The sequence below is a fragment of the Ursus arctos genome, unplaced genomic scaffold, assembly GCF_023065955.2.
Source record: "Ursus arctos isolate Adak ecotype North America unplaced genomic scaffold, UrsArc2.0 scaffold_8, whole genome shotgun sequence".
NCBI lineage: Eukaryota > Metazoa > Chordata > Mammalia > Carnivora > Ursidae > Ursus > Ursus arctos.
The window spans coordinates 19,643,151-19,660,588 of NW_026623100.1; the positions used below are offsets into that span (position 1 = coordinate 19,643,151).

Consider the following 17,438-nt stretch of genomic DNA (forward strand, 5'->3'; position numbering starts at 1 on the left):
CACTGTAGCCATAAGGCAGAGAGGATCAGTGGGGAAAGGTTTCCACAGGGTAGCTAGGGATAGAGAGAAGGCAATGCCAAGCTCTAGTTCATAATCATTATCATGTGAGTGACTGAAACTATGAACAGACAGCCAAAAGCTGAGAGATCTAAATATAACTTAAGAGACCTTTAGGAAGGCAGCTATGGAAGTTAGGAAGGCTGACTTCAGAGAGATGAATTGACTTCATCAGACACATAGCCTGGTAGAAGCAAAGCTGGAACAGACAGTTCATCATGGCCTAGCTTTTAGTTTATTTCAAAATTTTAAAGATTTTATTGTAATGACTGAGAAAACATTTTTAAGACCAATAGTGAAGATGGACAGTTGTAGACACTGTGTGGAACCAATTCCATACTTTTGAGGATGGAACTTCCCCCTAGAGACTTCTCAGGTATGTTTTAATTCTAATTCTCTGTGGGTACAGCATTTAATTTCTGGATCATTGCCCAAAGCCAGGCAAATAGCTGAGGCCAGCACAATCTGCATAAGATTGGCAAGGATTTAATTTCATTACCTCCTTTTATATATTACACAGAAATCAGAGTTATCTTTTTAATGCAGGTCCATTATTCATTTTCAGTGGTGAATGCCGAAGTTCACTGCAGATACTTAAGTGCTAGCCAGGTGGCGGGGCCTTCAGTTTCTCCTGAATGTCACCATAGTAAAAGGACTTGCACCTTCTAACCCTGCCACTCGACCACTGTGCTCTCCAAAGGGTTATCTATGAATAGTTTTAGCTACAAAGGGCAATCTCCTGCTTCATCCTCTCTCATTCCTCTCTCATTATTCTTTCTTTCTTTCTTTCTTTCTTTCTTTCTTTCTTTCTTTCTTTCTTTCTTTCTTTCTTTCTTTCTTTCTTTTTCTTCCTTCCTTCCTTCCTTCCTTCCTTCCTTTCCTTTCCTTTCCTTTCCTTTTCTTTTCTTTTCTTTTCTTTTCTTTTCTTTTCTTTTCTTTTCTTTTCTTTCCTTTTCTGAACTGAGAAAAAGGAATAACCCCACTGGAGAGTCTTTTTTTTTTTTTTTTTTTTTTTGTATGTGAATCTTATCTAACATATCTTTTCTACTGTAACTCTAGTTTTGTTTTGTTTTGTTTTGTTTTTAATTCCACATGTATGGCCACTCTTTGATCTGCCTGAACATTTTAAGCAGGAATGTTCAGAAGTTTTGGTCTCACTTCTCTGAAATCAGCCTCCTCCCTTAAAGGAAGGCATTGGACTTAATGTAACACATCTTCTCCCTTCTAAGGCTGCATGGTTCTGTATGGGAGGCATGGTTCATGTTCACCTTATATGTTTCTTTTTGCCTTCCTACCCCCTTGTTGTCAGGCGAGACTATTAGACTTTTTCTTGCTAGTGGGCCTTGAATAGACGTGATATGGTTCACTTTTCAGGCAGAAACAGAAGTACAGGGTGAGAACACCGTGAAGACTCCCCTTAACAGTAAACATGATGGTTGTACCTTCCACATGAGGCATTCTCAGATGGTAGAACCTCTACTGGCCTAGATCCCTGAGTGATAAAAGAGAATGAAGTTTACCTACCAAGTAATTGAACATGTTGTATGAGTGAGAAATGAATCTTTGCTATCATAAGTCACTGAGATGTTGAGGTTGTTACTATAGCATAATCTAGCCTTTCCTAAGTATTAAATATTCTTAAAATGAGTTCTAAACATAGCACATTGCCTGTCCCATTTTTCTATTTCTATATTATGCAAGTTATGCAAGGCTGTCACATTGTTTTTTTTTTGTTTGTTTTTTTAAGATTTTATTTATTTATTTATTAGAGAGAGGGAGCATGTGTGCAAAAGCATGAGTGGGGGAAAGGGGCAAAGGGAGAAACAGACTCCCCACTGAACAGGGAGCCCAATGTGAGGCTCCAATCCAGGACCTGGAGATCATGACTTCAGCAAAAGGCAGCCACTTAAATGACTGAGCCACTCAGGTGCCCCAAGGCTGTCACATTCTTAATCATGCCCACTGTTAATTTGTAAAAGCAACTTATAATAGAGGTCACATGTGATTTAAAACATGTTATTTAGAAAATATTTTATAGATTCATATAACTGGAAAAGATGTTTGAAAATGTTTTCTCAAATATCTAAAAAATATTTAATAATCTCTCATTTTATTTAAAAATACTAATACAGGCAAGTAAGAGCTTATGATTGTTTAATAATCATCTGTGTGTGATGAATATTGATTAAAGTTCAATTTCTATGATTTTCTAAAAACTAATAAGGCTTATTTCTGTGTTCTTGGAATATAGGTATGTTTTTACGTGTAGGATTCCAAGGCAACTTGAAATTTTTTATGTTTTTGGCTAATTTTCTGTGGTGGATGTTTTAGTAGTTTTCCAACACTTAAAATCTCAATTTTATTTGAGAAAAAATAAAGGTACTACAATTATTCCCTCCCCTCAAGCTTATGACAGTTGACTTAGAAAAAAATCAATCAGTGCTTTAAATAGAGTAAAAATGGTGAGCCCCTTTAAGTCACTGTATAATCATACAACTTTTTCAAGATGAAAGTAAAAATTGTAAAGATCGTCTTGCATCTAGATCACTCAGTTTAAAATCTGGACATATTAGTGAATTTTCCTTTGTCATATGATAAAATAATGGCAGAACTGAGACTGATAATATATATTTATTTTATTTTTAAAATATTTATTTATTTGAGAGAGAGAGAGAGAGTGAGAGAGCACAAGCAGTGGGAAGGGCAGAGGGAGAGGGAGATGCAGACTCCTCCCTGAGCAGGAAGCCTGATGTTGGGCTGGATCGCAGGATCATGAGGTCATGACCTGAGCCGATGGCAGACGCTTAACTGACTGAGCCACCCAAGTACCCCAAGACTGAGAATATGTATTTTAATAAATGTTTTTCCATTCAGTCCTAACAACTGCTGTGTAATGAGCAAAGTAAAATACGGAACTATCTTCCCCTAATTATCACTAGTAAGTGTAGTAACCTATCAAATTCTTATCTTTTAAAAGTAGCAGCATTATCAATTTAAATCCTTACTAAATAAAACCATTATATACAGGCATTTAAGGTAGAAATTGGACAGATTCTTTACAGATAAAAGTCATACGTGGAAGATTCATTTTTCAACTATATCTCTGGTATTATTTTTTAAATATTTTATTTATTTATTTGACAGAGATAGAGATAGCCAGTGAGAGAGGGAACACAAGCAGGGGGAGTGGGAGGAAGAAGCAGGCTTCCAGCGGAGGAGCCTGATGTGGGGCTCGATCCCAGAATGCCGGGATCACGCCCTGAGCCGAAGATAGACGCTTAATGACTGAGCCACCCAGGCGCCCCTATCTCTGGTATTTTTAATACTTTTTCTTACAAAGTAGAGTTAGTCACTCCGTCGATTTCAGTTTGAGGAAGATTTTACAATTAATCAGGATGGCATCACTTTTTGTTTTGTTCCAGGATTAGTATAAAAACCTGTCCATGAACCCCTCTAAAGAAATGAGAGTATTACTTTTACCTGCCATCCAGGAAAAAACCAAAACCAAAACCAAAAACTTCAGGTTAAGAGCACCAGCAATGAAATAGCAGACAAACCAGTGTGGTAAACATAGTTTTCCCTCTCTCAAAAGATAATTTTCAGGGAAGAAGGAAAAAAGAATTTTTTGAAAGTGTATGCAGTTTTTAAATGAGCACAGAGAGTGAAATTTAATTTCCTTAAACTCACAAATCTTGTTATGTAGCTTCTTTCGGAATAACAGAAATGAATACAAATGATTTTTAGCATTGTAAACTGGCATAAATTTGGACAAAATCAAATATTTTGCTGTGTTCCTTGATTAATTTACTTGATTATTTTTCTTTTATTATGCACACATATTTAGTAATTTAATTATGCATATTAGTTCTCCTCCTGTACTTTTTACAATAGTTCTTTGGCCATGTTAACAACCAAAAAAGGAGAGGTTGGTTTCTCAGCTTCAAGGAATCTCTGTGATGACAGGCAAAGAAACTTGGTTACCACACTCTTGAGTCACACAGGCAATTTCTCCTTGATCTAATACTTTTAAATTTGGGGCAGACCCTTCAGAACCTGAAACTCTGGAGATGAAACATTTAGTAAAAAAAAAAAGGTTTATAGTCCTTGAGATTCTGTTTCCACACATTCAGTATCTCTCTCTCAATACCTCTTTTCATCGATGTAAAAGCATTGGATTAATTTGCAGAGCTGAGGACATCATTAACTGCAGCTTCAGATAAAGCATTTCAAAAAAAAAAAAAAAAGTTCTAAAGCAGAAAACTTATAGCACTCTGAAAACTTGAAACTTTTAACTTCTCCCATCATTATTCCAAAGTTCAAAATCAAAAGTGAACTTAGACTAAGAAAATGTTTGTCTATTCATACAACATGATTTCCCACAAGCCTCTCCTTAATTATTATTTTATAAGTTGCATCTTTTTTTTTGGGCAGGATGCCATTAAAGAAGTCCTTGGGGAACTTACTAGCACTGTCATCCTGATCCAGGTTGAGTGTCCTTAATTTTAAAGTTTACAAGCACATTTTACTTCAGAGTTTAAAGGCAACTTTAAAGTCAGCTTGTATAAAGTCATAATTGTATGTATGGTGATAAATTCCATAAAATATGTAGGCACTTGCTCATATAATGCCAGTGGCTATTCAATTCTTTTTATTGAGAATAAAAATCTTAATTCACATATTCATATTAAAATCTATTTTTTTTAAATAACTGTTTCTCCTACCTTGTTCAAACAGTCAATATTTCTTTCTTGGATAGGTAGAAAGCTTTCCAAGTCTTGAGAATCTAATATACATTCTTTATCATGAATCCAGAGTGAGTTTCTGAAATACAACTTTGATTATATCATCCTCTTGCTTAAAACTCTCTCATGCCTGTGTGTTGCTAGGATAATGTCTAAACTCTTTATAAAGGCAGCCAAATCCTTAGTGATATGGTCCCTTTGTAAATGCCTGGAGCATAATAATTGTTGTTCAGCCACCCATTGTGTCTCACGTGTCTAGAAGGTGTCTAGCAGATCTAAATATGCACTCAGGTTGGAATGACCATTTGTGGAATGACTGTTGAATGAGTCATGAGAGTAGAATCATCTCCTGTGCTACATTTCTTTTAAGATTTATTTACTTAGAGAGAGAGTGTGCATGTGGGTGGAGGGGCAGAGAGAGAGATAATCTCCAAGCAGGCTCCCCCCTTAGCCTGATGTGGAGCTTGATCCCAGGACCCTGAGATCATGATGTGAGCCAAAACCAAAGGTGAGACACTCAACGTACTGAGCCACCAAGATGCCCCTATATTTCTAAATATATTATCTTCCATCATTAAAAAGAAAAATTCTCTGGTAACATATTTGTATCTGTCTTTTCAAAATAACATTACTTGAAAAGAAGTTTTTTCTTTTTCTATATACCACTAACTCTTGTGGATTTACTGAAGTTCCCCTGTTGTATTTTTACAACATATATATATATATATATATATATATATAGTGTTATTTTATTACTTTTATAAAATAAAAAAATTACTTTTTTATAAAAATACTTTTATAAAAAGTATATATATATATAGTTATTTTATTACTTTTATAAAAATTTTAACATGCATACTTAGTAAAGTGTAAAGTTAATCAGTATCTTCATCTTACTTCCAAACAATGTAAATATGCTAGAACAGTTTAATTTCTATTTCTCTGCATCCAATTTATATACTCTTGTTGCCTGTTATTTTAAATTTATCTTTTTTTTTTTTTTCAGTTCCATGAATCTGACATTATTGTATGGTTTTAAACACTCATTGTTAGTTGAAATTTACCCATATAGTTACCAAATTCAGTATGTGCCATCTCATCTCACATATTAATTTGTAGAATTTTGTTGCTTATGTTCCTTAAGTACATCCATTAACAATCTCTGTTGTAAAGTTCTTTTGGTGTCAAAATCTGTAAGTTATTGTAATTCTGAAAATGTCTTCATTTTGGCCTTGTTCTTGGAAGATACCTGTAATGGACACAAAATTTAATGTTGACAGTTATTTTTTTTTCTTAGCTCATTGGAGATGTTAATCAACTATTTTCTGGATCTGTTGTTAAAAAGTCAAACATCAGTCTCATTGGCATTTTTTTGAAGGGGATTGTTTTTTCCTCTCTCACTGCTTTTAGATTTTGTTTTTTTATAAATTGCCTTTTTTGTACACTTTAAACAGATATTAAATGTAATTATTTTCTGTTTTGTTATCGTTCCAGTATCTAAAGTCGTTGTTGTTGTTTCTGTTTTTTTGCTGTTACTGCTGGCTCTTGTTATTCTGCCTTCTGTTCCCACATATTTAATGATTTTTTAATTGTGGTTTCAAATTCCTTGGAATTTCATTTGTGTTAATTCTTTGATAACTAAGGTAAGGTTGGTTTCCTCCAAAATAGGTTTGTAGTTGAATTTGCCAGATACTTGAAGGTGGTAAATGTCTTAAACATCTTTTTAACCTTAAGGATTTTCAGATCAAATAATGCACCACATTCAGGCAATGATTACTTAGGAAATCAGATTATGCATTCAAATTTCATGGAAGGTTTTGTTTTTGTTTTTATTATTTTTTATTAATTTCCATTCTACCCAGTGTAAAGATCAAAATGAACAATTTCTTTTCTATATGTTTAGTTTCTTTCTGGTTTACCTTGGGGGACCCCAGCTTTATATAGAATCTCTGTTTAGATTATACACTCAGCTCTGTCATTGTCTCTTGCACCTTCATCAATGACAGGTTCATTTTCATTAGAGTTTGAAAGAAACCCCAGGGCAAAAGCTGACCTCAGTGTGAGCTTCTCTCTGTGACTTTCCACTTTTACTTTGTTTGGAGGCCTCTGAATATTTATTTTTAAATTTTTCCTTAGCTCAGCAAAACTTTTAGAGTCTTTTGTTTTAATATATTTTAGCTAGCGTTATTAGTTGTTTTGGCAGGAGGTTTATTCAGGTTATCTCTTTAGTCATGCTTCAGTGAACAGAATTTTCTCTTTGATGCTTTCTTGCTGAAATCTTTTGCCTATCTTTATGAAACTCCCAATGGCAACAATTTCTTTAGAAAATGGACACTTTCTAATCTAGGATTCATTTGCTTTCTCTGTCAACTCTGATAACAGTTGACCAAAAAATCCTTAGTTTTCTACTTCTAGGGTTTCCACTATAGGGCTCTCTCATTACCTTCCATAATTCTGACTGACACTTCTCAGCTTTTTTACTGAACCATCTTCTTCTGCCAAATCCTTTTTTTGTTTTGTTTTGTTATTCCTGTGTGTGAGGATTAATTTTTTGTGTCCACTCACCAAAACTGTAGTGCCCAGTTACTAGGTCAAACACCAGTCTAGATGTTGCTGTAAAGGTACTTTCTAGAAGTGATTAACTTTTAAATTAGTAGTTTTGAATAAAGTAGATTGCTGTTCATAATGTGGGCTGGCATCATCCAATCAGTTGATGTTTGCCTTAAGCGAAAAGACTGAGCTCTCCCAAAGAAGGAATTTTGACTCCACATTGCCTTCAGACTTAGGACTGCATCAAGTCTTGCCAGAATTTCCAGCCTGAAGGCCAGACCTACAAATCTGAAACTAGCTTGTCTCCACAATCACATTAGCCAATTCAAAAAAAATTATTTAAAATTCATATTTAATAAATTTAGTTAAAACTAAATTTTAATATAACTATATACGTACACGTGTGTGCATGTGTGTATATGTGTGTGAGAGAGAGTATGTGTGTGTGATTTGTTTCTCTGGAAGATCCTAATACAGATTTTGGTACTTGGAAGTAGGGTTCTGCTCTAACAAATATCTAAAAATATGGACATGGTTTTGGAATCGACTAATGGATAGAGGCTGAAACAGTTTTGAGGAGCATGATTTAAAAAAAAAAAAAGAAAAAAAATTAAAAAATGGGCTTACAGAGGTTGTTGGTAGAAACATGGAATTCAAGGGAGATTCTGGTGAGGGTTCAGGGGAAAAAAAATACGGGAGCTGTAGAGAAAACTTATTTTGTCTTAGAGGATACATATGTCATCATGAGCCTGGAAATGCAAATGTTAAAGGAGCTTCTGATGAGGTTTCAGTTGGAAATGAGGAAGATGTTATTACAAAGTGGAGCTGAGGAGATTTCTAAGTGATATATTGATGATGCAGCTTGTTTTTTCCTTTCTGCCTATGGCAAAATTTAGGAGAGAGATAAATTGGAGAACTGTTAAGCAATAAGAAACTGGCTCTTGATTTGGAAGATTCTCTATTTATCCAGATGGTGTGCTCTGGAAACAGTACCCTTTGCTGAAGAGATTATGCTTGTGACTTATGGATCTAGTCAACCATCTCAGGAAAAGATAGGTGTAGAGATGCTATTATTGGCCATGCTTATTATGCATCTCTACCTTTATGCCTCTTCAAAATGTATCTAAATAAAAAAGTTTCTATACCTATCATATTCCTATATAATTCATCTTGATTAAATACCTTTTTGTTTACTGCCTCAATTTCAGATTAAACTTTCCCTCTGCATCACTGTCATATTTAGTTTACCCCAAAGCAAGTTTCAATAATTCTACCTTAATACTTCTGCCATCATTAGTTCAGACTCTACATACCATGTTATAATATCTTAAATTGGGAAGCAGCACTTTATAGCATTATTTAGATTTAAGTTTGAATCCTAGATGTCAGGGGAATGAAAGTTCCAGAATCCCTATGTCTTTATTTATAAACATTTTTTTTCCCTAAAATTCAGGTCTGATAATGTCAATTTCCTAATTAAAAACTGAATTAAAAAAAAAAACTTAGCTTCCTAGCTCATAAGAAAAATCTTTAAACTCTTTATACTAGCAAATGCATTTATTTTCACAGCTCTTACACCTGCCTGTTCCTCTAGCCTCTCTATTCTGCTTGCATCTGATCCACAAGTAACACTGAATTATTTTTATTTTCCTAAAAACACTATTTTTTTTTTTTTATATATGTGTGCTCTCTGTTCACAATGTCTTTCTGCCAGTTCAGCTGCCTGTCATACACTTTTTAAAGTCAAAGACAAGGATCCTCTCTTCTGGAAAGTAGTTCCTGAATTCATATACTTACTTATTTTCTCTACTCTTTGTAAACAATGGCCAGTGTCTGTTAGAACATGTATTATATTTATATGTTTACATATATTGATCTTAGGAAATAATGTGTATTTCTTGAATATAAAGTTTGTATGGCTTTCATTTTGATCAGAGGGCATGGACATTGTTTCAGAGTCAATAATTCTTCATTACATGAGTGAATGAGCATAGTGATTACATACAAACTAGATGATTCAAGTTAGGTCACATCAAATGAAAAGTCTTATGGAGGACATGGATTGCACCTAAATGCTAGTTGAACTGTAGTTTGCCATTATGTCTTAGTAATTATAAGACAATTTTGGAGGACCCAAATTAAAGTTTAAATCATAATGATTTAAGTGAAAATGATTAGTTACTAATTAAGTCACATATATAAATATAGTTGTATAGAGTTGCTACGATTAAAAACATTTATTCCTCTATGATATTAAGAAATTAACCAGGGATTTCTCAATTCTTTATTATGCTTATGTTTTCCAGAAAAAATATATAGTCATATCTAAGTAAGTCATTGTTAAGGCTTGCTGACCCACAAGTCATTTGTTTTTACATGATGACTGTCTGTATCTCTGTTTGGAGTCATATGTCTTGATTTTGAAATTTAAATAATTTAAATAATCATAATTTCCAACTTTGTAGTGAAGGGGCTCCTCCCTGTAATCTTAAAGTATAGTAACATTCACAGCCCCTGCTGTTATCAAATTGCCAGATACCTTGAATATTCATATCACTTCTGGGTGCCTCATTTATAAAATGAGAATAACAGTGTTTAGATATACTACCTCCCAGTAATGTTGCAAAGTATAATGAGACAATATATGCTGAAAATGTGAGAAAATACTTTAAAACATTTTAAGTATTTTTATAAGACTACCTTTTTTTTTTTTTTTTTTTTTTTTTTTTTTTTAGCTTCAAGAGGAGTATGTTATGTTTTCCTTGGACTGGTTATTTATAAATAAAAAAAGTTAGTTTTTATTATTTTTGTTTGAGCCGTGTAGCATTCCATAAACATATACAACTGGGAAAAAGAATTTTTAGAAACCCATCAGAATCTGTCTTCATTAACTTAATAGGCAGTTAGATGATATTAAATTATCAGGTGAATTTCAGTTTCATAGCTCTATTTTCATGCTGGCATCTGTACCAATGCAGATACTTGTAATGGAATTGCCATGAATGGAGGTGTTTTACACAGATCTAAAAATATTGTTTTAGGTAAATCCTCAGATTATTTTGATGTTACATAGTTATTCAACACTTTTTTGATTTTTAGAATATTTTATTGAATGTAAAACCAAATCTTTTCTTTATAAAGCACAGAGTTGTTGTTTTGGCTTAAAAAGATCCACTCCAGAATCCAGATGCTTCGTATTGCCCAATGAGATAGATGTAGGGATGTTCACCAAAGCTTGTTAAATGCTATCATTTTCAATTACCCTCCAATTATTAGAGTTTCTTAAGAAAACCTGATACCTCCCTTTTTACTGAAAGCACCTGTACCATTACCATGTGTCATAGATGCACTGTTCTGTCAGTGTGTTTTCTTCTTCTTCTCTGTTGGAATCCTTTTGGTCAGTATGAGCTGTCGGCTTAGATCTGACTCTCTCCGCATTTCTGCACATGTGGAACAGAAGTCAAGTCCCTGAACACATTTCAAAGCTGCCAGTTTGCCCTTGATGTTTTAAGTTGTTTTTTTTTTTTTTTTTTTTTCCTCCAGTGGGGAGAGATTGTGATACTGAAGATGGTCATGCTTCCTGATTTCTTATTCTTCATAATATTCCAGTTAGCTATAAGAGAAATCATATATATCATATATGATAGATGAATGCTTGCTTACTTCAGAATTTTATTAACAGCCTTGAAACATATCTGTTCATTTACAATCTGGTCATTAATTAGTTGTAGCTGAATTTGGCTGAGATTGTTCTTTTGTCTATATTAATTGCTCAGATTAAAAATAATCATCTTACATGCAGTATTTGGGTCTTGGAATCAAGTACTAAGTGAACAATTCCTTTTGTGCATTTTGAAATGACCATGATGAATTTGATTTTGTGTTTCCTCTGGTTGGAAGAGAAGGGCAGTATATCACAAGGAATTAAGAGGTTGCATCAAAACATTGACTTAATTTAAACTTTAATCATACTAAAAAATCACAGAACATTGTATTGCTTGTAATGATTGAATTCATTGATTATTTTTCCTTAATTGAATTGTTTACCCAGCCTATATACATACAGTCAATATCATTTCTACTCCCAATCTAGCCATTTTTAAAATTATGTATATAAGGTTTTGTTTCTTTGGGATTGATACAAAAGGCTTGGTAATCTTTGACTACTAATTATGAGAATGGTTGAAGGTAACTTTGAGAAAGTTTGTTGAAGATTTCAGTTGCTAAGCAAAGGATCTTGCATTTTAGTATTATAAATAATGGGAAACAACTGAAAATGTTTGAAGGAAAGGTAAATTGGAAAAGGTGGGCTTTTTTTCAGCTTTATTGAGATATAATATATTGAAATGTACAACATTATATAAATTTAAGGGGTATGATGTGATGATTTGATACATGTGTGTATATGAAGAAATGATTAAGACCGTAAGACACGTTGTCTATATGTGTGTGGTGATAACATTTAAGATCTACTCACTTAACAACTTTCCAGTATATAATTTAGTACATATAATTCACTATAGGCACCATGCTGGGCATTAGATCCTCAGAGCTCATTCATTTCATACCTGGAAGTTTGTATCCTTTGGCCAACATCTGCCCATTTTCAATATTCCCCAGCCCCTAGCAACCATCATTCTACTCTGTTTCTGTAATTTTGGCTTTTTTTGGATTCCACATATAAGTGAGATCATACAATCATATGGTTATTTGTCTTCTGTTGTCTGACTGATTTTACTTAAATAATGGATAAGAGGGTTTTTTTTTTTTTTTAAGTTGGTAATGGGCATGTATATATCTGAGTTGATTGAATTGCTTGCACATGACCGAGTTCATAGATATGCTAGCAAAAACAAACTGGCTTGTAGTATACACATCGAGGGGGCCAGGGAGTCATGGAAGGCGTATTCAGCAACTAGTGGAGCTTTGGCCACAGTCTAGGATTCCTGCAGTTATTAGAGTCTAAAATTGTTTCAGAAACTGGATGCTGGTTGAGAATCATCAAGGATGTCAAGAGGCTTTGAGAGAAATGGGGAGCCCCTAAGAGAGGTTAATATATACCAGCAACTACCTTGTTTAGGAATATGATGTGCACAAAGGATCTCTTTAATTTTTGAGTAAAGTGCATTTTTATTAAAACTGTTGTTTTTTTCAACTTTTATTCATTGAACACATATTTATTGATTGCTTACTGCATTACAGGAAATTTAGGACATTCAGTAAATATTGTAAACTAGATGTAAGAAAGCTTCTTTCGTAAGACTTACATTGTAGCTGGGTGGGTGGTGGGTGAGGAAGACAATAAACCAACCCACCTGGAGATCACGGTAACCTTTATAACAGTAGGTTTAGTTGAGTAGAAGAAATAGAGGTAGGATGAGTTAAGGAAAGAACAGAATGTGAGGAAGTGGACATCATGTTAATAGACAACTCCCTGAGAAATTTTGTTGCAAAGAGAATGGAGAATAAGGCCATACATGGAGGGCAACATGTTGTACAGGGGAGTTTTCTTTAGGACTTTTGAACATTAATGAATATGAAAAGTCTGAAATTTGTCAAGATATTTATAATGGTTTTGATTTCATTAATAATCTTTAATTTTTAAAATTTAAGCTAGCATAATTTCTAATGCCACTTGAAGTCCTAAATAGACAGCTATATTAAAATAAAATAAAATTAAATTAAATCATGTATATAGTCAATAGGTTTTGATGCTTAGAGAATTTTCCAAATTTATAGTTTTCCAAATTTTATAATTTCCTTTATAAGGAAACAATAGGGTTGGATATTATTTTGAAAAGAAAAAATCCTGTGAAGATTTTTAACCAACAGTTATTTTACTGTAAAAGTTTAATGTTATGAATTACCTCTGACTTTTCCCCAGTTGTCGGTAGAAACTGTTACTTGCTATTCTCAAAAGAGAGGGCATGTGTGTGTTTATAATAAATATGCTGTATTTTAAGTACAATAGGCATGAAAATATTTTCAAATATAAGTACTCAGAAATTCTATTTCAGGAAGATACAGAGCTGTAAAGTTCTGTACTGAATAACTGAAAATGTGCCCCTTTATATTGTAGATGACCTCATTGCCAGTGTGAGAAATATTAGTAATCTGTACTTTTGAGACATATTTATTTTTATTACATTTCCTTTATCATCATAAGTGTAAAAATACCATTATAGATCACAAAGCTATAATAAATGTTAAAATGGATTCTATCTCAAGTTCAATCATGTCATAACAAAAATCCAAATAGAAAAATATGTCTTTAATAACAGTTTCTACCACAAATCTCAATATACCTAAATCTTAATTCTTACTTTGCTTTGCAGTTTTATATTAATTTGCATATCTGTTATTACTTGCTGGTATGCTCGAATGCCGCTACATTTTTATAAATTCTATCCTTCCTCTTGCTCTTAATATGTATTTGTTGTATGCCATTTCCAGTGTCTCTTGTAAACAAAATATTTCAGTGTGACTTTTTCACTTAATGAATATTTTGCATGAGTCAAACTGTAAACATTCTTTTCTTCCCCAATCTGCTCCATGACATGAAAAATACCATAAAAGGTAAGTCGGCCAGAAGATAGCCATCTTAATGAGTTGCTGTTTTCAAGAAATAGTAATAATCATTAGACACAGATCCCTGGAAACCTAAGGCAACAACATTCCCTTGGAAAATAACACAATTCAATTATAAGAAAGTTTCTGAATGTAAAAGCATTAATTTCCCATTTGCATACTTTCCACTGCCATTTTGAAGTCATCATCACTTTATTGCCACTCTAGTTTTGCCAGCTTACTAAATCCAAACCTGCTTTCACAAGCACCAGCAACATCTGTGAAAACATGAATTACAAGTGCCCCAAGAGATCTCATTGTATCATTATAATTTTAATACAGACTACATGATGAGGTCCTATTAGTACTAGGATACATGATGCTACATTTCTTTAAGTAAAGAGAAGTCATAAAAGAAATATAGGAAACATTGGCTTTTGAATGATATATCAAAGCAGTTGATAAGTTAGTAAACTTACTTTGGATGGAGTAATATGGACAAAACAATCTAAAATTTAAAAGAAGTTTATAAACTTCTTTTATATACTTTATAAACTTTATATACTTTATAAACTTCTATAAACATAGAATAAGCTAAGCCAGACTTTCAGCAATCCAACACAGGCTCCAAATGTGTATTTATCTCATCACTTAAAATGTTATGTGCTTTCATTTGACTCCAGAAGCCCAAGCATTTATGGGCATTTTAATTGATTTTAAGTTTACTTTAAGACATCTTCACTGAAAGACTCTCAAGAGAAAAACATCTCATTTTGATAAGCAATCTCCCATGCATGCACTCACCCAGCATTACCCATTTACATATTGTTCTATACCCATATTATAGATAAAATGTTCAATTTGAAATAACTGACTTTGTGCTGGCAGCAAAAGGCATGGTATAGGAGAATTTGGAAGACAGACTAGGTTTCTCCCATTTTACAGTAGGTTGGAGATTTGCACCTTGCATTTGAAGGTGCAGATTTTTTCCACTCCACTCTTAATTTTGTGTTTTTAAAAAACATATAATTTATTTTCCTCAATAAAGTGACCAGGGCATTGAAAAAACAATAACTGGATTAGAGATGAGAGATTAAATTTAGAATCAAGATAACTACTTCCATAGCATGCAACAGTTAACCATTAAGAAAAATCCGTGCCTAGATTTATCTTGCTTATTTACTACATATTTGCATATTTGTGCAAATACAGCTGCAACATAGACCACATGGCAGAAAAAGTATCCATTAGAGGAAAGCTTAAGGATAACATAAATCTTGACCTACACTAACCAGACAGACCAGAAAGGGTTAAATTTTCCTCCAAACACACTCAATATACTCCTTCAACCCTAATGATACAGTGTAGCTTGTTTTATTTATTAATTTGAGAGAGAGCCCTGGAAAGAGATCCACAAGGTGGGGGAGGGGCAGAGGGAGAGGGAGGTAGAGAATCTCATGCAGACTCCCCGCTGAGAGGGGACCCCCCCCCCCCACCCCTCCACTACGGCCCAAGAGATCAATGGCCTGAGCTGAAACCAAGAGTCAGATGCTTAACTGACAAGAGATCCAGGTGGCTGGTATAGCTTCTTTTAAATCAGAACACTAATCCTGAGAAGGTGCGTCACTTCTTGTTTTACGAAGGATGAATGAATAATTAGGAATTGGAGATAAGTTTTATCCTTGAGTTTCTTAAGTTGCTAACATATATCTTCAGGTTTCTTTCAATTTTAAGTTCTTTTATGATGTGTCAAAGAAAAATTGTACCAGACAAGTGGAGCAGGCTGGGAAGACTCCATTCAAGACTGTTGCAATAGGGAGGAGAGGTTGAATTCAACTCCTCCCAAACAAGACTGAAATGTTTTTGAGCACTAGGGTGAGCTCCAGCAAAAGTACTAAAGGGGTGGTGGTAGGGGGAGGTTGGTCATTGTGATTAGGGCTTCTTTGTTTGCTTATTTATATTTATGAAAATTAGGCTCCCCATCCAACACACATGTGTGAACATACACACACACACCTACATGCATGTGTGCACATGTGTATAGTTTTCTTTGATGATTACATTTCAAAGGGATGGCTTGCAGGACCTTGAGAATGACATTCCTGGGTTGTAAACCTAGCAAGAGGCTGAGAGAATATTCACATCTCAACAGGGCAGAGAAAGAATTTATAATTGAAAGTCTTCTAAAGCATGTGCTCTAAGGAAAGGGAGCTCAAGAAGCAATAGGAAGAAAACTGTCTAAATTTTAGTCATGCTGAGGGAAATATTGTCTTGCTCAGAAATCAAATATAAAAATTGGAATGTATTTTCTTGTATTCAGTAGTAGTTGAAGGGAATCTTATATGTGCATTTCACTTTTATAAGAAAAATACCATTCAAATTCTGTAATAGAATAGGTGCCTTTGGCTCTACTGGTATAAACAGTGCCCTTTTTTTTTTTATATAACAGAAGTCAGTTTACTTAACTATAAGGAAAGGATAATAGTTCCTTCTTATGGTTGGTTATCACTGGGATTAAATAAAAATATATGTAAAGCTATTATGACAGTTCAAGATCATAAACTGTACTCAGAGGACAGCTGTTAGATGTCACTATAGTCTCTAAATTCTGTTTGAAAATTATTATATGATTGAATGATATAGATTATTATGGGGAAAATAGGTATTGCTTTTTGTTTGAAATATCTATTAAAACAACTTTTCTATTCACCATATATAGCTATACAACTTCATTTTTATTTGGGATATATATACATATTTATATTTTACTTCATTCTAAGTGTCAAGTGCCTGTTTCTTTATAATCTATACTATGTTTTCCCAAGGCCCTGTAAGTCAGAGGAAATGACCAAGGCTGAGGAGAAAAGCCTAATAATCTTTAAGGCTATAGGGCTTTTGAGGACAAAAGACCTTCATTCATCTTCCTTTCCTTTTGGCTACCTGATGGTTTCTGTGTTTTCCTCAATGACAAATGAAAGCAGCTATTGAGGTCCCTACTTGCCACACTCTGCTAGGCTATCTGAAGGTCTCAGGGATATCTGCTGCTCCTGTGGCTTCCCTTGTCTAACCACAGCCAGTCTTGAGGTTTACACTTCCGACATCTCTGCTCTCCTTGATCACCTTAGCTATTGACTCTTGACTCTTGCTACTGGTTTTACCTCTCATCTCACCATTTTCGTCTCCCATACAGTGGTTATAAATTCATGTTGACTTCTCATTGGTGTTTTGTTTCTCTCAGTGTGGAGAATTCCTCTCTTTGGAATTTAAGATAGTTCCCTGGGAATGACATAAAAGAAGGTGTTTGCCTAACTACTTCATGTTCAAGGGAGCAAACACAGACTGCGGTTCCTTGGAGTCAAAGAACATGAGTGACTATAAATCTCCTCCAGAACCACCTCCGCTATTCAATAGTTAGGCCTCATGGAGATGCATGATGTTGGTAAGACTAAGGCACAGAACCTCTAGCAGTCTTCTGAAACCATTGCTCTGATACTCATAATAACTAAGTGTTCTGTTAATTTA

At 34.0% G+C, this 17,438-nt stretch overlaps 1 long non-coding RNA gene across 1 annotated transcript in view; it reads left to right on the forward strand.

Moving 5' to 3' along the window:
- The first annotated feature begins 216 nt into the window (after nt 1-216).
- Nucleotides 217-17,438, forward strand: part of LOC130543170 (uncharacterized) — a 440,369-nt gene continuing 423,147 nt past the window's right edge. Inside the window, exon 1 of the long non-coding RNA XR_008958303.1 lies at nt 217-433. This is a non-coding gene — a long non-coding RNA (uncharacterized LOC130543170). The remainder of the gene's footprint in view (nt 434-17,438) is intronic.